Raw genomic sequence first — 27,526 nt, 5'->3', positions numbered from 1 at the left:
GCAAAAATGGTGAAACTAGATTTTTTTTTTCTATTTCAGTCCATTTAGAATTTTTTTTTAGCGTTTTCCATTACTTTATATGGTACCTTAACTCTTTCCAATCCACTGTCTGACCTCTTCCTACATTCTGATTTTTATACAGCTTAAATGTCAGACATCTGACAGGGTATTCTTACCGTCTATTGCCAGCCACTCTGCTGTCGGAGCCTCTCTGGCGCACACACACTGGCTTTAGCCAGAAGATGGCACATTGTATAACAGCAAAAAGAGAAAGCCTTTTAGGAAACCCTGAATCCAAAATTGGAGTGGAAAGGGTTAAATATTGCAATTGAAAAAGACACCTTGTCTCATAAAATACAAGCAGCCAGCAGCTACGTTTACGGAAAAATAAAAAATAGTTATAATTTTTTGAAAGTGGGGAGGAGAAACAAAAATAAAAGCAAAACAAAGGGCTGTGTCCATAAAGGGTTAAAATACTGCATGTTGAGGCCATTGTAACTTGAGGGACCACTGTAGTTTTCCAGTCCCTTGAAGTCAGTAAAATAAGTCAGTTAGTGTTAAGTTCTGTATACGGTAGTGGTTCCTCTTTCATGATGATCAAGTGAGTTTGCTTCAATACTAGTGATTCAGTGTTTTTTCTATTACACAGTACTTCATTGGTCTGCGCTCCTGGTCCCCCAGTGTCCCACCTAACCTGTGCACTCTGAAAATGAAAGGGTGAAAACAAGATTTTAATGAGGTTTACATGCCCAGTAGTACTTGTTAGCATTGCATATCACAAAACAGCCACCAGATGTCTCCTTTAAGACTTTCTTTCAATAACCCTCAGCTGCTAAGGTTTTAGAATGGACGATGACATTGTCACTTTGGCCGCTATTTACAGTTCTCATGGTAGAGCTATCAGCCGATTGTAAAATGTATAATTATATTCACCCTGTAGATGTTCCAGAAACGTAAAATCAGATTGAGCTGCAATAAAGGGGTTGTCTGGTTACCGGACGACATCCCATCAATAGTGCTCACTGTAGTAAAATAAACTGAGCAGTACTTACGTCTCTTGCTGGGATCTAGGATGTAGGGTAAGTATCTTCAGTTTGTTATTTTACCATAGTGAGTACTATTGAAACAATGTTCTTCAGTAACTGGACAACCCCTTTAACCCCTTTAAGGACATGGCTTATTTTGGGCATAAGGACGCAACGATTTTTGACGGATTTTCATCTCCATTTTTTAAAAGATATGAATGCTATAGGTGGTCCCACTGTGAGCCCTTTACATGCCGCGATCTGGGAGGGGGTTAACAGCGGAGGACGCTGTCCAGGTGCACCTCCACTGTTGCAGGGGGAGACCGGCTATCGGTGACAGCTGGCTCCCGCTGCCAGATAGTGCAGGATCTTTTCTGATTTTGCGCTATCCACAGGGCGTAAGTGTATGTCCTGTTGCAATAAGTAACCCGCAACCAGGGCGTACATTTATGTCCTGTAGCGTTAAGGGGTTAACTGGGTCGCATTATGTGTAGTTGAAATAAATTGCTTTAATATGTGTGCTTGAGGTAAAAAGGAGTACTGCAATGTATTATCATAGCACCACAGGTTCAAGTCCTCTACAGGAACATAAAAAATGTTAAATAAATAAATAAAATGTAAAAAAAATAACAAAATAGAACCATTTTTCCACTCTGTTAAAAAAAAAAAACATAAAAAAACACATTTGACATTAAATTGAACACACTTTTTTCCTGTAAAAAAAAACAACAAAAAACGACCCAAAATGCTGTCTTTATTCATTTTGTCTGCCAGAAAAATGCAATAAAAGTGATCAAAAAATCCATATGTATCCCAAAAGGGTACCAATAAAAACTACAGCTCGTCAGACAAAAAAGAAGCCCTCGCAGAACTCCCTCACTGGAAAAATGAAGAAGTTATGGAACTTTTACTGCAAAGAAAAAAAATATTTAAAAAAAGTGTAAAAGTAGGAAAACCAGAAAAAACATATTAATTTTGATGTCCTCATAATTATATCAGTTCACAAAAAAGTTATTTTGTCACTTAGGGCTTATTCAACATGGGTGTATATCGGACAGGTTTTCACACCCCCCTGATGCATTGATTTACAATGCATCATTGCACAGGGGTGTATCTCCACAGTGTAAAAGCGCCCGGTCGGGTGCTGCTACGTTGCGGCGGCAGCTGCATTGACTCCTATTGGAGTCAATGACAGCTGCAGGAGAAGGGAGGTGGGAGGGAGTTTAGCAGCATGACTGCTAAACTCAGTCCCCCTGCTCTTTTCCTCTCCGACCCTTGCCGCTGTTTGCAATGGGAGGGGCAGAACAGGGGTGGAGCCAAGCCCCTCCTATGTCCTGCCCCCCCATTGCAAACAGCGGCAAGGGGCGGAGAGGGGCAAGAGCTCAGCACACTAGCTCCTGCCCCATTCCGCCTCCTCCCCTTGCAGTGAGCCAGCGAGGGGAGGGGGAAGAGGTAGACAGCCTGATGTAGTATACGCCGCTTCGTGCATCACACGGTAGCATATATTGTTCGGCCGTTTTCAGGGCCGGCCAATATATGCTCGTGTATATAAGTCCTTATGCTGTATAATTAAAGCTAAAAAAAACGGACAGAATTGAGGTGTTTTTTTCTCGATGCCCTAGAAAAACCATTAATAACATTTATACATGACATTATATGTACCCAAAAAGTGGTGGCAATAAAAACTACATCTTGCCATGGAAAGAAAAAGTCCTCATACAGCCATGTCGATGGAAAAATATAAGTTACAGATTTTAAAAAGTGGATATAAAAATCCGACTAATATGTGTCCTCCGGGCTCCTTTACATGGGTAATGCGATCTTCGTCCACACATGTCGCGTCCGCATTGCGGCTGAAAAATTGCATGAACGAGAGGCAGCCAAGACCAAGTCACTGCTGCATCTCTCGTTTTGTCGCCCGTTCAGACGGCCGGGGCTGCGGCGCATATATGCCACAGCCCGAAATACTGTCAAACGGGGGAAAAGAGTTTGGCTTTGCTAAACTCCCTCCCCCTCTCTGCCCCTTGCCAGCTGCCGGCAAAGAGAGGAGGTGGGATGTGCAGGAGCTAGTGTGCTATTTTCCCGCCCCGTCCCACACCCTCTCTTTGCTGGCAGACGGCAAGGGGTGGAGAGGTGGAGGGAAGGGGGAGGGACTTTAGCAGAGGCACTGCTAAACTCCCTCACACCTCCCTTTTCCAGGAGCTCCGACAGGAGTCTATGGGACCAGCCACCGTATTACGGCCAAAGATAAGTCCAAACCTATCTTTTCTGGTCCGTCAGAAAAGCGGCTGGCTGGAGTGCGAACCATGTGCGTTACTTTTTCTGGCCGGCTAAAATCTAAACAAATGCATTGGAATCCAATGCTTCATATGGTGACGTTTTTTGGCCGGCGTTTTATTGCAGCAAAATCGCCACAATAAAATGCCTGTTTGAATAAAACCTCAGACCCAAAATAGGCCATGTCACTAAGGCCGGTCTCACACGACCGTATGCTAAAATGTTTCGTAAAAATCATACTGTTTTACCAGTATGTGGAGCTGCGTATCACCGCGCTGTCATGCACTGGCCTCCTGGTTTCTTACTTTTTAAAAATTTTCCTTCTATTGTCTCTAAGCAATGTTGTATAAAAATACAGCACAGTTGCCAGATAATTGCATATGTATAGTGTTTTTGTACACACCCATAGAGAACAATAAGGCTTAACAGGGCTCCATCTTAATAGAACAAAGACACTCAGAATAATATAAATAGGATTTGATTCATAAATAGGAGAAATCACTTGTGAATCCATAAATTGCGCAATGACAGAAAGGAAAGCAGCAGTAAATAGCTGTAACAAAGTAAATTTACTTAGTTACCACGGCTTTTAATTTACTGGTGACTAGCTTCCACCTGTATTTGGAAATTCACTAGATTTCGTAGTATGTTCACTATTCTTTACCAAAAACTATTGGAGTAACCCTTTAAATTTGGTAATAAACCCTCGAACACAAAATCCAGAAAATTAGAAATAGCCTACACACAACACCCTTCTCCTTACCTAAGCAAAGCCATTCAAGATACCAGACTGGAACTAAACATATTACTGTCCCACAAAACAGAAAGAGCATTGGCCTGGACGCAGGCAACGTATTTTCAATACGCGAACAAACCGGACAGACTCTTAGCGAAAAAACTTAGGGAAAAACAAATCATTAATACAATCCATAAAATTCAGACAAAACAAGGCCAGTTCACGTCCAATCCCGATAAGATCTACAAAACCTTCCACCAGTACTATCAAAAATTGTATAGGGACCAGCATACCCCAGCGGAAAACCACATCACTGACTTCTTCTCCCAACTTAAATTACCCCATCTATGAGAATCCGGCCTATCAGACCTTAACGTCAACATAACTGAAGAGGATATTCATTGGGCAATTAAACGCCTCAAACGAGGCAAGGCCCCCAGGACCGGACGGATTTACGCCCCTATATTATAAAAAATTCGCCCCGATATTAAAACCCCACCTAACCGCACTCTTTAACTACATTCTCCGAAAAGGCCACATCCATCCAGATTTTTTACAAGCCCTGATTACAACCATGCCAAAACCAGGAAAAGACCATACTCTTCCATCTAATTATAGGCCCATTTCTCTTCTCAATGTAGACCTAAAGCTGTTTACCTTAATAATAGCTAATAGGATTAACAGGCTACTCCCCTCACTAGTGCACCGGGATCAGGTGGGCTTCATCCCAGGTAGACAAGCCCCTGACAATGTAAGAAAAATTCTTAATCTCATTCACATTGCAAGCAACACTAAAACCCCGATGTCGGTATTAGCATTAGACATAGAGAAAGTCTTCGATTCCCTCTCATGGTCCTACCTCAAATTAGTCCTTAATAAAATGGGATTTACAGGCCAATTCTTAAAAATAATCTCAGCGCTATACTCGAAACCTACGGCATACCTTAAAATTCCATCGACTCAGCCAGTCCCAATACAAATCCTGAGAGGCATCCGACAAGGATGCCCACTCTCACCAGCTCTATTAGCGCTGGCTATGGAACTACTGGCAATTGCTATCCTAGAAAATCCCAACATAACAGGAATTCAAGTAGGCACCACCAACAATAAGCTGAGTCTATTTGCCAACGATCTACTCCTAACTTTAACTAGCCCATTGACATCCCTACCTAACCTGTTGCTGAATTTTTTAAATAATTCAGCCACATCTCAGGACTTAAAATCAATGAGACAAAATCAGAAATCCTCCACTGCAATACCCCCCTCAGCACACAAAAACTAATTGAAATCAATTTTCAATTTAAACCCTGCGCCAATATCTACCCCATCTGGGGATCAAGCTTACCAATACACTAGACTCACTTTACAAGTGTAACTATGATCCGCTCTTTCGCCAACTAGGACTAGATCTAGAGAGATGGGACTGCCCATATCTCTCATGGATTTGCCGTATTCATAGCATCAAGATGACCCTACTACCAAAACTTCTGTACCTGTTTGGAACCCTTCCCATCCCTGTCCCAGCCGCGGACCTCCGAGCGTTCCAAAAAAAAATATTCACCTTCATATGGGCACATAAACGACTCAGAATCCCCAAATCCATTGTGTCTACACAAGAAATACGGTGGCCTGTCAGTACCTTGTATTCTAAAATATTACAAAGCTGCACGCCTGGCGCAGATCCCACCTGTCTACGCTGGTCGCCAATCCCCATTGTGGACCTCTATTGAAGAAACCCAATTCTCCCCGCACACCTGGCCAGCCCTACTGCTCCTCTCCCGTCAGGTCTCAGAAAGAATACACCCTTCACCTTCTTCTCCATTTTACTATGGAGACAAGTTAGATTCAAACTCAAACCCACAAATACTCCTTCTCCGCTCACCCCCCTACTACACAATCCAGAGTTCCCTCCCGGACTAGATGTGACTCAATTTAGTGGTGGAAAACAAACAACTTGACATCTTTATACAATTTCTTAATACATGACAAACTGATCTCGATGTCTACCTTCACTAATCAACATAGGCCACCTCCACAAGAATGATGGAGAAAAATACAAGTCTTTCGCTACTGGTCCTCTATTTTACCCGCCTCAACCAAAATTGAAATGACCCATATGGAGGCAGTGTGTAAATTCTGACCCACTCACCCAGGCACTCTCTCCCACTTCTACAACATGCTGAATAAATCTTTACAAGACTCCAAACACCCCTTTATGCTACAGTGGGAGTCTGACCTTCACTCATGCCTATCACTAGAATGGTGGCACCACTGCTGCGAGACCATAAGCAAGAATAGCTGGCAGGTCTCCTTAACAGAGACGTCCACAAGGGTTCTACATAGGGCATACCTAGTACCTGAGAGATTAAATGCAATCTACCCGGAGGTCTCCAGCCAGTGCTTCCGTGGATGTAATGATGTAGGCTCTCAACTCCACATTTGGTGGTCATGCCCAGTGGCGCAGACCTTTTGGAAAAGAGCCTCCCACCTTATAACCTCAGTGAGTGGGACGACCCTCAGGCCCGACCCCTTTGTGCTACTGCTGGGAAACAAACCAGCCGGAATGCGTAACGCCCCTTTTAAACTTCTACAATATATTACAATGGCAGCATGAATTTTAATAGCGCAGCAGTGGCACAAACCGACACTCCCTTTTGAACTCCTAGAAACCCGCATCAATAAAACCCTTTCAAATGAGAAACTCATCGCCATGCGTCAAGACAAAGTCCAGCAATTCGAAAAGGTGTGGAGCCCCTGGATAGCCTACACCAATGTACCGAATCTAATCTACTTTGTAAACTTATAGGTGGAAAAACGAACAAGACACCCCCAAAAACAACAAGTCAGACTTTAGAACTACCCCGCACCCCAACTCAGCCCCTAACCTATAGTACAATGATGGGTGGGAGACATCGAGATCAGTACCCTCATTGCAAAAGTGAGGCAAAATGAGATGGTGATATTCTTAAACATGCAATTGAAAACTGTACCCTGTTTATTGTTGATTGCTTCCCCTTTTTTCCCTCCACCCCCCCCCCCCAATCAGAATCACTAAATCTCGCAGAAGCTTTCTCTTCTTTTCCTTTCCTATCCCTCTCCTCTTACTTCATCAATACTAATGAGGCATAACCGTTTGAAAAACGAGATCTCTGTACTCCATGATTGAAAAATTTCTATATCCCTCTGCGTGGGGTTACCGAGGCAGAGAATTGCCAACTTTAAGTTTAAACCCAATAAAACCTTTTGAAACATAAATTTGGTAATAAGGTTACAGGGATCTCAGTTTTCTCATGTGTCCAAATTAATTAATGTTGATCATTAGAGAAAACACAAGAGACAGCAACTATGTAAAATTGCTGCTGTACTCTTTCCAAAGAGTTCAGCCCAGTTTTACTTTATTTATAGTGCAAGTAGACAAAGAGTATAGTGGCCTATCATGGTATGCATAAATATAGCAGGAATATTTTTCTGGTTGACCGATGCTAGTCACTTGAATCAATACTATTGCCCTCACATGGGACAGTATCAACCGGGGGACAGATTCCCTTTACATAATTAAAGGGGTATTGCACGACATTATTAACTTGTTTTGTTGATGACGGACAGGTCCTCAATGGATGATCGTCCAGGACCAGCTGCTTAGATTCCCACCAATCAGCTGATTCCTGATGCCCCTATCACTATGGTCAGCAGAGGTAGCAAAAGGTGCTGACCATGGCGCAGCAGCCTAGGTTAGTATTTCAGCACAGTTCTCATTGAATTGAAAGGGAGCTGCTTCTTCAATGAGATCGCAAATCCAATCAAAGCTCATCAGTTGGCAACAAATCATGAGCCGTGGGCTGCATTCCCACGAACGTATATCGGCACGGTTTTCACGCCGAGCCGATATATGTCATCCTCATCTGCAGGGGGGGGGGGAGGATGGAAGAGCCAGGAGCAGGAACTGAGCTCCCGCCCCCTCTCTACCTCCTCTCCGCCCCTCTGCACTATTTGCAATGAAAGGAGGCGGGACAGGGCAGGGCTAAGTTCCGTGAATTAGCCCCGCCCCCATTCCACCTCTCCCCATTGCAAATAGTGCAGAGGGGCGGAGAGGAGGCAGAGAGGGGGCGGGAGCTCAGTTCCTGCTCCTGGCTCTTCCATCCCCCCCCCCCCTGCACACGAGGACAACGTATGTCGGCTCGGTGTGAAAACCAAGCCGATGTACATTCGTGGGAATGCTCCCTAAGGCTTTCTTCCCATGAGCGCATATCAGCTGCCGTTTTCACAGGCGGCCGATGTACACTACGTTGGGAGAGGAAAATCTGGTGAATGGGACGCACAAATCAAACGTTTGTGCGCCTGTTCAAATGGCCTGGTGAGCCTGGCGACATTTCGACATCTTTTAGTGCGTCTTATTTCTACGGTGCACAAACAGTAACAAAAGCGACATAACAACTTTATTCTATGGGTCAGTACGATTACTACGATACCAAACTTGTATAGTTTTTTTCTTACTATACTACTCTTTTTTTTTCAAAGACATTTATTTTTTTTTAATTATTTTCTGCGGTCATTTTGTGCGCACAATAACTTCTTTATTTTGCCGTCAACTTAGTTGAGCAAGGGCTCATTTTTGCGGGATGTCCTGTAGTTTCCGATAGTATCAATTTGGAGTACATACGACTTTTTGATCACTTTTCATTGCGTTTTTTCTGGGAGACAGGGTAACTAAAAAAGTGCATTTCTGGCGTTCTTTTTTTTTTCGGACGACGTTCACCGTGCGGGGTAAATAATGTGCTACTTTTTAAATTTTTAATTATAGATATGGCAAAAGGGGGGTGATTTAAAGTTTTATAACTTTTTTTTTTTTACGATTAAAAAAAACTTTATTGATTTTTTTTAACTTTACTTTGAAGTCCCCCTGGGGGACTTAACATGCAATGCTTTGATCGCTCCTGCAGTATGACGTAATGCTATAGCATTACGTCATACTGCAATTTAACAGGCAGTCTATCAAGCCACCGCATGGGGATGGCTTGATAGGCAGTCTGGGAAGGCAGCCCTGGGGCCTTTCATCAGGCCCCCGGCTGCCATGACACCTGCACGGCTCCCCCGATCTCACCGGGGGATTTAAATGCCACTGTCAGAATTGACAGTGGCATTTAAATGGTTGATAGCCGCGATCGATCGAACGGCCGATAGCGGCTATTGCCCGCAGGTGTCAGCTGTTATAAACAGCTGACGCCCGCACTGTATGAAGAGAGGCTGCCATAGCTTTAATAAAAAAAGCTAAATCATAAAAGAAAAATACATTTTTAGTATTGACGCGTCGGTAAAAGTCCGATCTATCAAAGTAGCGCATTATTTACCCCGCATGGTATGCGTCGTCCGAAAACAATTAAGAACTCCAGGAATGCACTTTTTCAGTCACCCTGTCTCCCAGAAAAAATTCAATAAAAAGCAATTAAAAAGTCACATGTATTCGGAATTGGTACTAACGTAAACTACAGGATTTCCTGCAAAAAATGAGCCCTCGCACAACTATGTTGATGGAAAAATAAAAAAGTTATTGCACGCAGAAGATGGCGACAGAAAATAATTTGAAAAAATTAAATATCTTTGAAAAAAAATAAAAGTAGTACAGCAAAAAAAAACTATGTTTGTCATCGTAGAAATTGTACTGACCCATAGAATAAAGTTATCATGTCATTTTTGTTGCAGTTTGTGCGCCGTAGAAACAAGACGCACTGAGAGACGGCGGAATGTCATTTTTTAAAGTTTTTTTAGTACATTATATGGTACATTAAATAGCACCATTAAAAAATATAACTCATCCCGCAAAAAACAAGCCCTCATACAGCGACGTCGATGGATAATTAAAGGAGTTACGATTTTTTAAAAGGGGGGAGAAAACAATGAAAATGGGAAAAAAAGGGGACCGCGTCATTAAGGGGTTAATAGGCAGCCTGTTAAGCAGTAAAACAATATAATGCAATATCATACACATACCCTATGGGAACTAATAAAAATAGTAAATATGGCCCCCTGCACACGGGCGGAAATTCACGCAGAATTGCCCCCCGTGGCCACTGCCATAGGATTGCATTAGGAAACACAATCCTAGGCAGACGGCCGCGATTTGTCCGCGTGAAATCGCACGCGGAAAACAAATCCCGGCATGTTCTATTTCTGTGCGGGTCTTGCAGGAGCCCGCACAGAAATGTCAGTGGTGACGGGCTGGCTCCCCAGCTTCCACCCCCCAAACTTCCGAATCTTTTCTCACAAGCTGGCAGGTACTGGAAAAGGACAATACTCACTCAAGTATTTGTCCTTAGCGAGTATGCTCGCTCATCTCTAGACCTGACCTGACTCTCTTTAGTATGTGATGGGCAGGAGGCTCCATAGACTCCTATGTTGCAGGAGTTTATCTGTGTTTGACGGTCCGAAAAGAAGATTAAAAGTCATTAGGAGGATTTCTGCCGACCGAGGGAATTCCAAATGCCGCTAAACCTTGAAGCATGTTTTAAATGAGAGGAAGCCCAGAGGGTTCTGTTCATCTCTTGGGGTGTTCCCTTAATCCACATGGGGACTAACAGAAGTTTACAGCGGGACATTTAAAATGTGCTTCTGGGCTGTAAGTTTTAAATGTCCCGCTGTAAGCAGTGGGGAATTCCTCCAACCCTGCTGCTAGCAATTCCCTAGCAGCAGGGGCAGTAGGAAACTCCCTCCACCTCTCTCCCCAGCATAAGGTTTTCCAAGGGATTTCCCTATAGCAGGGGGAGAGGGGGGGTAGGGTTAGAGGACTTCCCCAAGAGCAGAGGTGGGGCTAGAAGGATTCACCCTCTGGCCCGGCCCATTTAACCCCACTCCCTCTCAATTTGCATAGGGAAAAACCCAGGGAGGAGACCTCTAGCCCTGCCCTCTCTCTAGCCCCACCCCTCCCTCTGCACTCTGGGGATATCCCTCAGGGATGCCCTGTAGCCCCACCCCCTCTCTCTGCACTATGGGGATATCCCTCAGGGATCCCCATAGCAGGGTGGGAGAGAGAGGGGGGATATGGGTTAAGCTGGTTCCACACGGGCTACAAATTTGCATGATTTTGTAGCGATGCAACAGTGCTACAAAACGCATATATGTGGAGCCCATGCTTTCCAATGGGTTCCTTCACATGAGCAATGCTTTGTAGGCAACTACATCATGAAAGTACAAAATTGCGGCATTCTTAATGCAGCCGCAATTTGCTATGTTTTGTAACCCATGTTTCCCTCCTAGTTTATTGCATCGCATAGCACGAATGTGCAATTTTAACACTAGAAAGTCCTATTAACTCTCTCGCAATAAAATCGTGTAATTTTTTCGCAGGAGAAAAAAATCTTTCATCGCAGCGATGCAATGCTACATTTTTCCCAAGAACAAAACATTACTGACGCTACAACATCGTATGTACACAGCAGCGATATGGTAGCAGCGATATCGCTGTCGCCCGTGTGAAGGAGGCCTTAATCCCCCGTAGCCCCGCTCTCCCTGCTATGGGGAAATCCCAAGCCCTCCACATAACACGCTGCTCTAGTGAATGGGTGATTTTCAAGCACATGAAACTCAGGCCTTCTGCGCGTGAACAATTGCTCGTTCCCCTGATTTTTAGTCTTGTATAGCCACGATTTTTTCACATGCCTATACTGCGCTAAAACAACACGCGTGTGAAAGAGGCCTTATAGTGAGTATTAGAGCTTAGACAAACGCACGCGCAAATTCGCTCACCCCTATGAAGCATATTTGCTCATGAAGTCAAGTCTTTTTTATTTGTACAGCTCAAACTTCACAATATTGTGTGCGCAAAAAAAAGCAAATATGGCAGGACCTATTTTTTTCTTGTGAGAACAAATTCATTGAAATCAATGGATTTGCTTCGCCGTGTTTTGCACGTGTGATTTTCACGCGTGCACAAAAGCTCCGCAAACACATTTGTCTGTTTAAACCCTTAAGAGGTAAAAATAACGAATTAATAATGATGATATCAAGATATCAATAAATCAGCTTTTTACACCAATTTTCCCTAAGTAATCACATATCCTCAGAAATCAGATCCAGAGAGGATTCCATCCGTGGGAGGGACCTTTCAGACCCTGCCTCAGATTCTCATACAGGGAGAGGCTCCTACAGCATTCCTACAGACACAAAGACACAACTGAACTATTAACCCATTACTAGACCCCTATATGATGAAATCAATCAATGGACAAACCAGAAAATAAATGTGTTGTGTACGCATCAAAGTGGCCTCTCTTATTTCACATTATTATGAATACACTGCTCATCAAAATACTATTCTAATTCATAACATAGAATTTGTTGGTGTAGAAAAATTATTCTTATATTTTGTTAATAATTCATTAGAATATTGTATTAAAGAAGTGCAACACAATACATAAACAGGTTAGTTACTGTAAGGCCATGTTCACACAGGAGTATCCATGTTGGATTTTTACACACAGGTTCCACCACAAAATCCTAGCTGTTGATTTGCACTCTAGTAATGGCAGTAGTTAGTAGTAATATCGCACGACAATCCCCATAATCAGTTGAAAGCAATGGTTTCGTCACCTCACGTTCTGCGGCCGTGACTTTCATGATAGCAAAACCTGACAAAATTACGTTACTCTGTTTAAGCCCTGTTTGCGATGGGAGGCGTGGAATGGGGCGGAACTCTGCCCCCTCCCATTGCAAATAGTGGAGAGGGGGCAGGAGCTTAGTGCACTGCTCCCAGCTCTTCCAGCCTCCTCCCCCTGCAGAGAGGGACACCGTGTATAGGCCGAGCATGAATACCCGGCATATATATGGCCGTCTAAATAAGCCCTTAGGCTAATTTCACACAGGCGAGCGCGATATCGGGCCGTGAAACTTGACCTGATATTACACTGGGAATGTGTGATGTACCTGTGAATGTGAGGAACTTCTGTGTCAAAAACGCCTACCATTACTTCAGCAGAGTAGCAATCGGCAAGTGTTTCCCATTGTTTTCATTGGGAAAACCTCACATGGAATTTGTGTGCACCTCGCATGCGGTGTCATGTGTTTTCTGGACACATTTAAAACAATGGACGAGGGTTTCGAGGGAATGCTAGTAAATAGGACATGTAGCGATTTTTTTTTTTACCGTGGCGTTCATATTCGTGTGTATCTCACGATGCACAAATCTAGTGCAATTAGGGCTTCTTCACACGGGCGCTGCGATTTTTGGCCGCCCACGTCACGGCCACAGCAGCAAAAATTGCATGAATGAGAGTCAGCCATTACCAAGTCACGACTGCATCTCCCGTGTTGTCGCCTGTTCATATACGCTGCAGAGCAGGATACCATCAGGGGTGGGAAGAGAGTTTAGGTCTGCTAAACGCGCTCCCCCTTCCCTCCCCCTCTCCGCCCCTTGCCAGCTGTCGGTAAAGGGAGGGGGAGGGAGCTAGTATGCTAATCTCCTGCCTATCCCTTTGCCAAAACTCACGGCATAATTGCATCTTTTTTCCTGCAATTTTTCAACATCAGTGCTGCTTTTTCTCGCAAAACCATCGCTGTCGCTTGTGATTTTCTTGCTTGTGATTTTACCACATTTTTTTTGCAGAAGTCAATAGGACTTTCTAATGTTAAAATCGCATCACAACACAATTTTGTGCATTTCGAAGCGATAAAAAGGAGGCTCCAGGGGAAACATGGGAGATAAAAAAAATCGCACATCACAAACATAGAGCATGCCGTGATTTTTAGCTCTCGCAAAATCGTATGAGTAAAAACATGGCTAAGAGCTTATTCAGACGGGCATATATCGGTCGTGTTTTCATGTCCAGCCAATATACGCTGCCCCTCTCTGCAAGGGGAGGAGGCGGGACTGGCCAGGAGCTAGTGCACTGAGCTCCCCCCCTCCTCCACTGTTTGCAATGAGAGGGGCAGAGCTAAAGTTCCACCCCGTCCCTCCCATTGCATACAGGCGTCCCAACTCCTCCCCTTGTAGAGAGGGGCAACATATATCAGCCGGGCATGAAAACCCGACCGATATACGTCCATCTGAATAAGCCCTTGGAAACCATTGGTTTCAAAATCTTCTTTTTTACTGAGTCTTGCATCACGCCGAAAAATCGCACGATTTTTTTTGCCCATCTGAAACCACCTTTAACGGCTTCTTCACATGGGTGTGTATTTGTCCCATTCTGATTATCATGGCTGCATGATTTCAATAGTTTCATTTTCACTAGCAGTATTCATTGAAATGGGATTCATTGAATTCATAGAAATGGCTAATTAGTCTAATGAGTTGCAGATGTGTTATTTTTCCTGCGCAATTACGCATCTCCTTGTGTATTGCACTTGCATTTGCACATCCTTAGGCCTCATGTCCTCATTAAGAATTAAAATCCGCAGCGTTTTTCCCGCACGCGGATCAGCGCCCCATAGGAATGCATTGACCACCCGCGGGTAGACAAATACCCGCGGATGGTCAATAAAAGTGAATTTAAAAATTTCTGGAGCATGAAAAAAAGTGGACATGCTCCATTTTAGTGCGGATAGAGCACATAGCTCAATTGATTTCCCGCATGAAAAATAAAAGACAATTACAGTGCATCCGCACAGCATCCGTAGCCCAAATCCGCGCTACAAATCCGCAGCGGATCTAATTTTCCCCGTTGACATGAGGCCTTACTGACTAATATGGGGGCTTTGGATGTGAAAATGTGTAGGAAAATAGAGCTTGCTACCTCTTTCTGCGAACAAACTGTGCAGGAAAAATACGCGCATGTGAACCCATTGCATGCAAATTTTGCGTGCAGATATACACCCGTGTGAAGGTGACCTAACTGCAGATTTTGGTGTTGAATTGCAGGCAGGTTTTAAGCCATGTTCAATTCTGCATCGAAATCTGCATATAGCCTGTGAATGTTGGTGCAGAATTTACTGCGGCTTGTGGTGCGTCATATTCCGTCCCGTCTGATAGGTCCCTAACAGTTCTACAGAACTATATATCAGAGAAGCACTTGCACAGTCAAATTATATACATGTGTGCATAATGTGGACGAAAACCAGTGTTTTACTAATGTCACATAGTAACAATACAAAATCTCTGCAGGATATCACAGGGGGAGCGTTACGTTGGTGGTCACACCCACTGCTCATTTTGCCTACTATTCTGCTTCTATTTCAATTGTTAAAAACAAATCTCCTCTTTCCACTTGTGGTGCCAACCTTGTGGCTCCTGGCATCCTGTACACACAGATCTCTCTATAGCATCTTCCTTTACCTTATATAGCAGGGTGCAGATGAATTTCTCACTTCTAATATTAATAGCCAGGAGGAGCTCAGGGGAGCTGCCAAAAATAGCAGGGAGGGGAGAGACAGAGGAGGGCTGAGGAGGAGATAGGACGTTGGGGGGTGACACCAGCACATACTCTGGGTACAGGACAGGACACTTGTGACTTTAGGTAACTGGAGTGAGACCCATCTTCTTCAGCAGGAGGTAAATGCTTGTATATTGCATATAGCGGAAGGCCAGAATTGTAAGGTCAGTGCATAGAATTACATGTATACTAATTCTCATACAACTAGATGTAAATTTGCCTGAAACTTCTTTAAGTTTATTGGTGAATTACAGCTCTCATTTCAGGGATGCCCACATGTAAAAGTTGGGTGGATGCACAACATTTGCATTGAAGTTTTCTAATACTTTACAGTTACTGTAAATACTGCTCATTCACCAGGTAACAGCAAATACATCAATGCATGTTTATTACACATGTACTAACTATTTGTAAATAATACAGAACACACCACTGTTGCACCGAAAACTCCATGCACATTTTCTCTAAGAAAACAAGCGCAACAGATGGTGGGGGGTTCAGCTGCACCAAAATTGCCTTTGTGAGCCTGTTGCTGTAGATGTACTTTACGCGCAGATCCGCTTTCTACGTACAGGTCGATGTAAATGTTATAGGCAACTAGCTAGAGTCCGTTATAGATAACCTATGTAAAGTGGGTCTGAACAGCGTAAATAGGGGGTTATGTGCAGCAGGACTGTATACATCAGCTATGTCTGGCATTTGTATGGCATGTGTGATAAAGTCACCCTGACAGCTGTATCATAGGAGCTGCACAAGTGCGATGTGTAGGAGGGGCTGAACTAGGCCTACAAGTGCCTTCTCACATCATTCCCCAATGCCTGGCCTTTTAAGGGAGCATCAGTTCAGCAAAAAATTGCATTGGAACCTACTCTTAGGGCTCTTTCACACGGGCGACTTTTAGGAACATTTTTGCACACGTAAAAGCGCTGACAAAGGAACTCATCAATTTCAATGGGTTCTCTCACATTCAGCATTTTTGCACACGGATTTCCGTTGCGGGAAAGAATACATGACATGTTCTGTTTTTGTGCACATTTGCACACCTGAGGCTCAAGAGGAGTCTATGGGGTGCTCAAATGCGCACCTCGTCTGTACGAAATCGTGCGCATAACTGTGTGGTTTTGCGGTGTTAATTGCTAACACTGAGGACTAATTAGGCTGCTGAGCCACATCAAAATGGGCCTGGCAGCGCAAAAACGTACAGTAAAATGTGCTGGCCCATGCACAAAATGTATCTACGCATATGCTCATGTGTAGGAGCCCTTACCATTTCCACATAAGTAGACATGTTTTTTTTCCAGCACATGGAGTATGCTACGTCAATGATTTGCATCAAAAAGCCAGGAAAACTCACAATATGCTGCGGATCTGCATCAAGGTATTCATGACTATGGCCCCCTGTACACGGGTGGAAATTCCACAGCGGGATTTCCCACAGAATTTCCACCCGTGCTCGCCTGCATAGGATTGCATTACAAAAAGGCAATCCTATGCAGCCGGCCACGATTTGTCCGCGTGAAAATACGTGTGGAAAACAAACTGCCGCATGTTCAATATCTGTGCGGGCCTCAATTAACACCACAAAATTACAAAAAAGGGCATATCGCAAATATTTTCTCACGCGTAAAGATATCACGCAAAAACGTTGAATGTGAAATCAATGGGTTCTATTGTCAGAGGTTTGCATGAGCATTGTGTAAAGGAGCGCTAAGGCCAAATTCACATGACTGTATGCGACTTGGGCCTGAAAAAGGATGCGAATAGGACACCCAGCGATAGTTTTTTTTCACACTGGCCATCGGTCTGTATAAAAAAAATCGTTAACGTGAATAGCCTCCCTTGCAACAGCATAGACTGCACACAACCCAAAAATATGGCCATAAGAATTAGGCCTAAATTGACATGCTGCAGATTTATAATCCACACCACTGGTTAATTTCCATGCAGATTTTGTCTGCAATGTGAGAATGAAGCTTGGAAAATGTTATCCAATTTGCCGCTACTGGTATTGCTATGCATTTTCTGTGCAGAGAATCCACAGCCAGTCTGCTCCGTGTGAACACGGACTTGTATTTCCTTTCCTTGCATGTTGCACTCTTGGTTTTCCCTTAAAAAATGGCATTAAAAACCGGAACATGTATGGGCACTCCTATACTGCAGTCAGGGGCATAGCTATAGGGGGTGCAGGGCTAGCAGTTGCTTCTGGGCCATGGGGCCTTTATCACATAAGAAGACACCTGTATTCTAAACCGCACATGGTAGACAAGGGGCTCTGTTACAGATTTTGCATCGGGGCCCAAGAGCTTCAATGTTACGCCTTTGACTGCAGTAATTTAAATCAGTGGGCTGTTCATATAGTTACATAGTTGATAAAGTTGAAAAAAGACAAAAGTCCATCTAGTCCAACCCATAATCTTACCATGTTCATCTAGAAGAAGGCAAAAACTCATAAAATGTATGTCAATTGTCCTATAATATGGGAAATAATCCTTACCTAATCCAAATATGACAATTACAATAAATCCCTGAGTCAGTGTCCCTTCTCCTGTAATTTCGTAACTAGAAGTTGCAACATTATTGCTTACTAGAAAGGCATCCAGACCCCTCTTGAATGTGTACAATGAATCAGCCATCACAACATGTTGTAGCAGATCTTCATAGTCACACTATTAGGACGCATTCAGACGACCGTATATCGGCCGGGTATTCACGCCGGCCGATATACGGCGTCTCTCTCTGCAGGGGGAGGAGACTGGAATATCTGGTTGCAGTGCCCTGAGCTCCCGCCCCCTCTCCACCCACTCTCTGCCCCCTCTCCGGCCCTCTGCACTATTTGCAATGAGAGGAGGCAGGGCTGAGTTTTGGGAATTAGCTCCGCCCCATCCCGCCTCTCCTCATTGAAAATAGTGTAGAGGGGTGGAGAGGAGGCAGAGAGGGGGCGGCAGCTCAGAGCACTGCTCCCAGCTCTTACAGCCTCCTCCCCCTGCAGAGAGGGACACCGTATATTGGCTGGGCGTGAAAACCCAGCTGTTATACGGTCATCTGAATGCACCCTTATTAAGGTACAGCGACATGGGGCAGATATACTGAGGAGCTTCTGCTGCGGAAGTGGAGGGGGTGAAATCTGCAGTGTTTACAGTAGCAGCAAGGTGGATGTGATTTTACCAAATCTCAGCCACATGCTGCATAGAAAATATATGCGGTGGTACTAACCTCTGGTGCAGATTTTAAACCTGCAGCATAAATTAACATAATGCAAATTTAAAATCTGCACCATGTATTTATTTTGACATTGGATTTCACCCTTAGGCCTCTTTCACACGACCGTATGCATTTTCACATTCGCCTGAAGGCGCCGTAAAAATGGTATGAATGAAGAATAGCCACGAACAAGTCCTGAGCTTAATTAGCTTATTATTGGCCAGCTGTCTTCTTTTTCCAGCGTTGGATGCAGCTAAACTCCCTCATTCTCCATTTTTTTTCAGCTTCCATGGAAGTCTATCACAGCTTCCTGCGTATCTCAACAAAAGGCCTATTTTTTGTTGCAACGTATAAAATTAGTAACCGTTTTCGTTCGCCGATGTGCAATTTTTTTCAGTTGTGATCTTTTTTTTTTTTTAACACACTCCAAAAATCGTTCATCTGAATGAATGTCTTTTCTTTTCCTTGCAATGGTGTATATTTATCTTTTTTTGCGTTCACAATAGCTGCGCATTTGTGTGTGCAGAATAACATGCTAGCTCTACATCATGCTGTCATTATTGACCCAGCCCACTGCAATCACCCATAAATATTCAACACGTGCGGCGTGACGCTATCCTGCGGTGCTTCTGGTACTTTCTGGGTTTGTGAGAGTAGCTGAGGTTCGAGACATGTCTTCTGATGATGAGGATGTTCTTTTGATAACCTATTTTACCTGGGTAACCCTCTTCTGCACCCACTTTAGTTCAGCTATATCTTTCTTACATACAAGTGCCCAAAACTGTACACCAATATCCTCATGTTTTTTTAAGTGCCACTTTTACCCAGTATTTTACTATTTAGTACCTAATTGCATATTTTGTTTCCTTGGTCCAGGTGCATCAACTTACATATAAACTAGTTTCACATGAGTGTATTTTGGGCACAATTATGCACCAGCAATATGGAGAAATGTCCAAACTCATTACACCATGGGAAACTATGATGCTCTGAGTTCGCTCCAGGATAGCCATCCGTATTACGGCCCAGGACACTCATCCATATTACAGGCCAGGGCAATCTTCTGTATTACCAGGACACGCTACTGAAACTTGTAAGGAAAGGAGACAGCCCTAGGGTATACCTGGCTAAACAAACAAACAATTACCAAGAAAATGGCCAGAAGCAAGATCATAGCATAATGGTTATACCCTCCCAAACACAAAATAATGAATTGTATACTTTATTAACATATATGCGCTCAAAAAAAGACAAAGACACTTTTTAAAAAAATGAGTAGGTGGCTGAACTAGATCTGGAGTATGTCTATAGAGGACCTAAGTGTATGTTAGCTAAGCAAGCGGATAGGGTAAAATACAACAGTGTGAGTTAATAGAGGTACTATGCAAGCAGCCTGATTATAAGTTTCCTAGGTAAGCTGAAAAGGCAGTCATTTATAGCCACTATCATATTCACACAGCATGCTGTCCAACATAAATGCAGGCAGACAATACAGGAACGCAAAGGGTGTTAGTTGATAGAGGTGCTATAAGAAGCAGCCAAAATATAAGATAATTATGTCTTAAACACAATTGTGACATAGGCTGTAAGTTTCAGAGAGATTTGTGTATATTCATATAGCATATGAGCTGCTGTGTTATCCAGTAAACTGCTATGCTGATTATGCATTGAACACAGTTGTGATAGAGATTAGCAATGTCAGAGTGGTCTCTAGTATACACACAGAGCATGCAGTGTTTTGAGAAATGGCATGACTTTTGGCAGTTAGAGAAGTCTCTATTAAACCACAAAGGTACTGCCTAGATGCCTAAATATAGCCTATCTGAGCTGCCTTGTTAAAGCCTTGTGGTGGACCATGTTGGGAGGGCATGTGTTATATGTTTTTAGATTAGGTTTAGGGATGCTCCACTATATAATATATGTTTATAGATAGCTAGGCATGTAGGCAGTCCCTTTGTGGTTTAATAGAGACTTCTTTGACTGCCAAATTGCACTCGATGCTACAGAGCATAGTTGTGCATGAACGGAGTTTTAAAAAGAAATGTATACGTAGTTAATAGGGCAAGTCCTATCTTTTCTCGCCCATACTATCAATGGGCGAGAATACCATGATTATCACGGTCACATAACGAGACTAAAACGCGCCCATGTGAAAAAGCCCTAATGCTAGTTTCTCACAAGCGTTTTATCGCTGGCCGAAACTCGCAACCATCTGAAGCACTGGATTCCAATGCATTTGTTCTGATACGCAATTTTCCAGTGCATAAGATTGAAAATAGCGCATACCTTGCATCCACGGGGCTTTCACATGGTCTGATATCGCCTTCACCATTGTGAAGGAACAATAAATGACATGAAATGCCTCACTGCTAAACTCTCTCCCCCCTCCCTTTGCCGGCTGGCTCGCATAGACTGCCATAGGAGTCTATTGGAGCCGCCAATGTTTTGCTATTAAAAGATAGGACAAGTCGGAGTGAAATATCAGCGGCAAAAAAATGTCTTTTGCAGGCAATTTTTTAGGCACGTCAAAAAATCATTAGTCTGAAAGAACCCATAAGAAACCATTGGTTCTTTTAGATGCGTTTTTTGTGATGCGTCTACTCTGCATCAAAATGACATTGTGTAAAAGAGCCCTCAGGGGTTTTTCACATTGGACAGAATCTCTCTTAACAGTGTGGCATAATATGCCATCCTAGGATTCCACATCAAAATTTGCACATCTAACCATGGATTTTAATGCAGAATTGCTAGCAGAATTCTGCCATTTTCAATTCTGCATCAAAATCTACAGATTTTGGTACTGAATATTCTCTAGCAGGGCATATTCTGCAATGCTGTTGCGGAACATTCCGTCTTCTGTAAAAGCACCCTTATCAAGAGCAGGAGGGTTCGTGCAGTCTTCTACATTCAGCCTTCTTTTCCTGGCATAACAAGGATCAAAGATAATCTGTGGATATGCCATAAATGTATTAGATCAGAAAATCCTTTTATGTTAAATAAAAAAAATACAACCACCAAGAAGCCTCAACTGCAAGGCTCTAATTTCTTATAATATAATACGGATAGTTGCTGCACAGCGAGGCCTCCTGCATAGTACAGACTCCTGGGATAGAGAGTGCACAGCTCAGTCTCCAGTTGAAGTTTTTCATAGAATTGTATGGGAGTCTTTTGCTAACACATTTAATGGCTAACTTGAAGATTACACAAAATGCAACAGCTTTCCTCTTCCCATTTAGAACTGGAGGAACCCTTTAAATTAGAGCAAGGCAATTAACACTTTCCAATCCATTGTCTGACGTCTAAAGACATTCTGATTGAAGCCTATACAGCTCCAATGTTGGAAGACGTCCGGCAGGGTATTCTTACTGTTGATTACTAGCCACTCTGTTGTCGGGGGCCTCTCCAGCATGTCCCATACCGCAGTACTGGATCTAGCCAGCAGATGGCGCCATTGTATAATGGCAGAAAGAGAAAGCCCCCTAGGAAACCCTGAATCCAAAATTGGATTGCAAAGGGTTAATTAAGTTTGATTAATCGTCATTTTGCTGAAGCACAATTCTAACTTTCACCAAAATCATGAAATCAAGATTATCCCTGCCCTCTGTGGGTTGGGCTAATACGCTGGAGGGAAAGTGGGGTGTGCAGGACACTAGGGAGCGGAGCTGTAATGAGTGGTGAGAAGACAGTATATGGAGACTGTGATGGTGGAGGAAAGGACAGTATATGCAAACTGTAATAGGAGGTGTGCATAGTACATGGGGGCTGGAATTACTAAGGGTGTATACATTGTACATGAAGGGCTGGGAGGACTGCAGGATGTGGAACCCCAACCTTCATGCGTATAGAACTAAAGTTCATACTCCATTCTTTTATATGAGGGAATCACGTACACAACAATTCTTTGATAAGTAACATTCTAATCTGATAATCAGTTTATATTAATGAATTGCTGTGTATGAGATTCCCTTCAGTAGAAAAAAATGTATTGGTATTTTTTTAGCTTGCTTAGCAAGAAAAACATTTAAAAAATCAAGAAGAGATTGAAACAAAATGGAGATTTTAGTTTTCAGCCAAATCACCTAGCCCTACTGTAAATCTCTTGTGTATTGGAGCAGGTTCACTGTCCCTTAATAGCAGATTATTGGGTATGCATGTATTTCTTCTCTCAGGATAAAGTGATGCCAGACATGTCTGACAGTGATGCATGACCCTTTCCCGTTGGTATAAGTGTCCATAAAGAATTAAGTTTTTGATCTAATTCTATTACCATGAAAAGTAAGGCCACCACAATTGGATATGTTTCATACAGAAATTGCTCTCTTTACAGATATTTTCTGCTCTTCTTCACAGAATTAACCTAGTATGAAGAATAATTTATTGTGGACTACCTGCCATTTTCACCTTTAGGAAACATACTTCTTTATATGCCCATATTGAATCACGTGGCTATGGAATGTTAAGAAGTATGTAACCTGAAGGTGGGATCCCAGCTGGACATAAAAATTCTATATCCTGTTTACTTACTACATGTGAAAATCATACCATGTGTTGATGTGTCCCAAGGTTTTCAAGAAATATTAAGTCTGCCTTCACAGAAGCCAACTTTGCTGCAGGTTTCCTGCAGTGGAAAAAAAAACTGCAAATATGCAATGGCCAAATTTATAGCTAATTCTTATAGACTTTGCTGCAGATTTACGTGCGGGTCTGCCATGGATTTTCAGCCTTCTATTTCAAGGGTTGAAATCTGTAGCATAAATAGGCATGCTGTGGGTTTAGAATTTACAGTGTTTTTCAAAAATCTTCTGCTCCATGTGAAGCTTTTAGAAATCTCTATATGGCTTGTACTGTAGATGTTGCGGAATTTCTACAGCAAATTTCACTGTGGAAATTCCGTAGCATTTACAGCCCGTGTGAAGTAGGGCTAATCAAACGCAAATGTCAGGTCTCCTATGCTCCTCTAAGTCTGCTTTCACACGGCTGAGAAAATCATGCGAGATTTGTGCGTAGCGCGTCGCACAAATCTCACACGAATATGAACCCCATTCTTTTGAGCGATAGTGGTGTGTTCAAATTTTTAGCGTTCCTGAGATCGCATCGCTGATTGATTTCAATTGGAGCTTTAATACCTCACATGCTCTTGCATGCGAGTGCGATCTGAAGTTTCCCATTAAAACCTGCATGAGAGGATCGGAAATTCACTGATGCGAGGCGTTTTTGCCTTGGGTAGCCTAAGGCCTCTGGCACTTGGGCGGATTTGCATTGCAGAGTCCGCGGCTCCGCAGCAAATACCGCCCCATAGCATGCAATGGCAAAACGCCATTTTATCTCCACGAGCAAAAATTGTAATTTTCTGCTCGCAGAGAAGAAATTGCAGCATGCTGTGACTTTGCGCGGGCTGCGTATGGCCAGCTTCCATTGAAGTCAATGGAAGCAGTCCACCTGGCAGCACTTGCGCAGTGAGCACTGCAGAAGTATCGTGGGATTCACGTCATCGCAGAGCGCCAGTGGCTAATGTACATGGGTGACGGAGTGCCGTCCAGCTCATCCGCAGCGCTGAACAGACAGGTACGCAGGGGTCACCGGGTCGAACTCAGCTGTGGGCATTCCACATGCGGGGTTTGACCTGCCCGTGGGCAGGAAGCCTAAGAGTAGCAAATGACAGAAAATATACTGTTTTCTATGACATGATTGTATCTTCATGTAGAAAGTAGTCTAAGGCCTGTTTCATACGGGCTACAAAAATATAAGGTAACTATATAGGAATATGCAGCCATTTTCTTGAGCACATTGTGTCTTTGCATTTTCATACCGCACTATGCCACATGGAATAAATCATAAATTCAAAGGTAAGCTGTAGTGGAATTTTCTTTTCTTCAGAGAAAAGTATTACAAGATTTAAAGAGACACAGTGATCACCTTTAAACCCATAAACGAAGGGAACAAGGATCCAGGGAGGCATCTTTCATACTCACTGGGTGCCCTGTTCCAGTGCTGTGTCCCCGCGAAGTTCGGGTGCAGCAACAGCTTGACTCTTTCTGTGTGCGCATTTACTATTCACCTCTATGTTTGTACATCATGCATGCATACAACAGCATGTACCTAAGCATTCACACCATGTTTTAAGGCTGGTTTAGACGCAATGATAATCGCTCAAAAGATGTCGCTCAAGAGACTTTTGAGCGATCATCACTGTGTCATTTAGAGTGCAAGGTGATCGCTCAAGATGAGCGATCACCTTGCGCTGCCAGCGGAGGATGCAGAAGACAAGGGGGGAGCCCGCTTGTCTTCTGCATCCAGCTGTTCCTCCACTTCGAGCGCCCGGCTGTTTTACAGCCTGGCACTTGGTGCGGAGGATGCAGAAGACAAGAGGGATGTCCCTGCTTGTCTTCTGCATCCAGATGTTTTCTGCATTGAGCACCCAGCTGTTATACAGCTGAGTGATCCGTGCCAGGTATGAAGAACAGAGCTGGATCGCTCTGTTATTCATACTCAACCCGTTATCAGGGAACGGGATACAGCTGAAACAAAGGTATCAGCTGTATCCCGCTGTGAATCCCTGATAAGGCTCATCGTTCAGCACGCTGAAAGACAACGATGAGCGACGGCTTAACGAAAACTGCATGATATAAGTGGTTAGACACAACGATTATCGTTCAAAATACGGCTTTTGAGCGAATTTTGAGCGATAATTGTTGTGTCTAAATGGGCCTTTAGACTCTGTCCCCGAGCTACATCTGAAAGCAGGATTTGGATAGAACCCTGAGATAGAACTATAGACTTCATGGCATTTATGCTGGAAAGAACAGGATGGCTAGTAAGAAATGAAAGTATATACAGCAGCAGAGCTGGCAGGTTGTTGCAGCTCTATAATTATGCTGCATTACTGGATAGCTAGATAGATGTGTTTACAAAATTTTTTATCTATGTTCATTGATTTAAGCACCATAAAAATAATTATTTTTAATTAATGATAAGTGATTAAAGGCCACGTACGTGTATGTATTTTGGACGGACAATCATTTTTGCAATCCAGTTGAGGGCTCGTTCATACGAACTTAGTTTTCACACTGCCACCAGCGCACAGAACCTGCTTCTATGAGGAACCAATAGGTTCCTAGAGAAGCGTTTACATGGATGATTGTTAAGCACATGAAACTGCATGCACCTAAAAAAGATAGGACATGCGAGTGCAAACTCGAATGTTGACTCTGAGGTGCGCGCAAAGATACCATGCCCTATCTTTGCTGTGTGCTTTCCATCAGCTCCTATGGGAGCCTTGAAAGCACACAGCTCACACCTAGGATCGTGCAAACGGGCTACTTCAAGTAGTTGGAAGCAGCCCGTCCAAGCAATCTTTTTGAGCTGCTAGCAGCATGACCACTACATTCGTCTGAATGAGTACTTAAATATTTTGTAGTTTGTCTTCTGCAGCTCCTACATATCACTGTATATTGACACTGTTGTCTAATTCTCAGTAGAAGATCTGTGCCTGAGACCAGACTATTTAAATCTGTGTGATTATTTGAAGGTTTGAATGAGGAAAAAAAACCTCCAACAGCAATAAAAATATATTAAAGTGTATCTCCAGTTTCACAAGAAAACAATTGTAGTGCAGAATTTAGCAATATAATCTGTTTTCTAAACCATAGTATCAAGGGGATTTTGCTTTTAAACCATGCCACAGATAGCCCATGGCCTATGCTACAGGTATTCATTCAGACTGGCTATGTACATTCAAGGACATTGGACAACTCATCCTTCAACTAAAGATCTTTCATCCGACTATCGGTCAAGAAATTTAAACTCAATTGACTTCTTTCCACAGAGTGACAGTTTCATTGATCGGCTAAAGCTATTGTTCATTCATAAATTTCACCCGACCAGTGATCGTTTTGGTCGAAGTTGTCCATTTTTATCAATTTGAGGGCTTATTTACATGAGCGTATATCGGCTACCGATATACGCTACCATCGGAGCGGTCTTCCCCTTTCCCTCGCCGACACTTTGTCTCTCTCCTTCCCTCTGGCTGTTTGCAATGGAAGGGGGCGGGTGGGAGCTTAGCTCTGCCCCTCTTATTGCTGGCTGTGGGCAAGGGCTTAGCTCCGCGCCGTCCCATTACAAACAGCCGGAGAGGAGAAGAGAGACAGAGTCGACGAGGGGGAGGGAAAGGGGAAGACAGCTCAGATGGTAGGGTATATCGGCTGGCCTTGAAAACAGCGGCCGATATACGCTCCTGTGACTAAATGCGCGGCCGTCGTGCACTTTTCGTGCACTGCTAGTTGATCGTTAAATTCAAGCCAGCCTGAAAATCATTGTGCAGTCTTATCAGGGCCGCACACAGCGTTCTCAGCTGGTAGTGCTGATGGCATTGTTTCAGCTATTTAATCCGTCGGAGAACAAAGGAGCTGAATGCAGATAGGAGCCCTCCGGCTATTAACTGCATACAGCTAAAGGCTTCATTTGCATGCTAATAAGCTATTAAGTAGCTGAGTAGCTACTTAATAGTTTATGCAAAATGATCGCTCAAAGCTGTCACTCAAACTGTCGTTTAAGCGATCATCGCTTTGTGTAAACGGGCCTTAATGCCCTCATGTGCCTCCACAATTAGGATCCAATGTTTTCTTATGCCACATGCAAATCAGTAAATAGTCACCCAGCCAAGAAGTGTCATGCTGATTTATAAGGCAGCGAGCTAACCACACCACCTTTCTCTAGGGACAGCTTATTTCCTTTCTCATTAAATAGCAAATTTTAATCAACCAACACAAAAGTGTGCGGTTAGCTTGACATAAAAATCAATGTGACCCTTTGCCTATAACTTTGCATCCTAATAGCGATTATACAAGGGCTCATAAGGCGAACAGATTTTGGCTAAACAGTCATGTGAATGGCATGTGACTTCTGCAGGAAATTCTGGGACTGCTGGA

The 27,526-nt window shown here is 43.3% G+C and overlaps 1 long non-coding RNA gene across 1 annotated transcript in view; it reads left to right on the top strand.

The window, feature by feature from the left end:
• The first annotated feature begins 15,468 nt into the window (after positions 1–15,468).
• The window catches only part of LOC136574311 (uncharacterized), a 25,460-nt gene continuing 13,402 nt past the window's right edge, over positions 15,469–27,526 (top strand). Inside the window, exon 1 of the long non-coding RNA XR_010786292.1 lies at positions 15,469–15,562. This is a non-coding gene — a long non-coding RNA (uncharacterized lncRNA). The remainder of the gene's footprint in view (positions 15,563–27,526) is intronic.

Source organism: Eleutherodactylus coqui, chromosome 1 (assembly GCF_035609145.1).
Source record: "Eleutherodactylus coqui strain aEleCoq1 chromosome 1, aEleCoq1.hap1, whole genome shotgun sequence".
Taxonomy (NCBI): Eukaryota; Metazoa; Chordata; class Amphibia; order Anura; family Eleutherodactylidae; genus Eleutherodactylus; species Eleutherodactylus coqui.
This window is presented reverse-complemented; position numbering and strand designations above follow the sequence as displayed.